This window comes from Arachis hypogaea, chromosome 20, assembly GCF_003086295.3.
Source record: "Arachis hypogaea cultivar Tifrunner chromosome 20, arahy.Tifrunner.gnm2.J5K5, whole genome shotgun sequence".
Classification (NCBI taxonomy): Eukaryota; Viridiplantae; Streptophyta; class Magnoliopsida; order Fabales; family Fabaceae; genus Arachis; species Arachis hypogaea.
The window spans coordinates 110,132,034-110,133,701 of NC_092055.1; positions in this window are offsets into that span (position 1 = coordinate 110,132,034).

Here is a 1,668-nt window from a genome sequence, read left to right on the forward strand (position 1 = left end):
ATTTGAAGATTTTTGTCGATTCTCTAAGATCTCTCAGGGAAATTTAGACGATTTCGAAGAATGAAAGTGTTTGAAGTTTGAAGGAGGACTTCGTGACGAGCTGATGCACTCGTTAATACTATTGGAATTACGAAATTTTGTGGAGCTCGCCAATAAGAGTCAGCTGATGGAAGACTGTGAGAAATAGATGGTAGTAACGAGAATGAATCATCAGAATTTATCTCCGAGAAGTACTAACAGTTCTAGTGGGTATGCGGCTTGGCGGAGTGTGAATTTTAAGGCACCTAGAGTACCCCTACGTAGGGATAAGCAAGTTAGGAATAATCTTGCATGCTTTACTATTGAAAATAGAGATGAACCAAGGCAGAATACTAGCAAGCGACCTCTACAGATCCAAACGGATACGATGTGTAGTCAGTGTGAGAATGACCATGGTAACTAACCTTGTTGGTTTAGATCGAATATCTGCTACAACTGCAGTGAACCGGGCCGTATAGTGAGAAATTGCCAGAAGAAGTTTATTTAAGAGCCAGCTAGACCACAACAGCCAGGAAGAGTATTTACAATGATTCCTGAAGATTCTCGTATTCGGACTCCCTGACCCAAGGTCAGTATTATGTCAAGACTCGTTTCTTAACTGCATGTTTTGATTTTGGTACGTTGCATTCTTTTATTTCTTTAACTGCTATACGTAAGTTGAGACGAGATGAGGAAACACGACACACTTGAGGACTAGAAAATAAGATAAGGACCGAGTACTAACACCTGTTTATGGGTAAAGGAAATTTTGAGGGCAAAATTTTCTTTTAGGGGGTAGAATGTAACAACTCTAATTTTTGCACCAACGTGAATTTTTCTTAAAATAATATTTTAAAGCGATTAATTTTGTTTTGACGAGTCGACTTCAAACCCCGAAGTAAAATAAATGGTAATATAATTTAATTATTATGTTATTTATTTATTTTACTGGCCCTAATTATAATGGAGCCTAGATAATAATGTTATTATTATTATCAAATTCGACTTTCGCTGATATAAGTAATTATCGATATTTATTGATGAGTTTAGAGTTGCTAAAGTTTCATCAAATATCTTTTAATTTCTAAGTTACTAATATCATTTATATTAGTAACTCATATACATTTAACCTTATATATTATTATTATTATTATTATTATTATTATTATTATTATTATTATAATTACATCATCATCATCATCATCATCATCATCATCATCATCATCATCATCATCATCATATTATTATTATTATTATTATTATTATTATTATTATTATTATTATTATTATTATTGGCGGTTTCATTAAAGAAACAAAAGGCAAGAAAGAAAAACTAAATAAAGCTTATGCATGCATATACATATATGTATATATATGACCGAAGGCAAAGAAAGAAATAGGATAGCTTGTATACATGTGTATATATATATAACCATAGATCAATTAGGCATGACATCTAATTATTCACTTCATATCAATCTTCATCATCCAGCCTCATTATTCATTGCATGCAAACAGTGAGAAAGAGAAGAGAGTGACAGAGAGAGAACCGTAACCTCCATTGAAATTTCGGCTTCAATTTCTTGCGATTCGTAACTCCAAATCTAATCCGATAAAAGTGTTCGTATCCTCCTTCTCTACGTGTTGGCA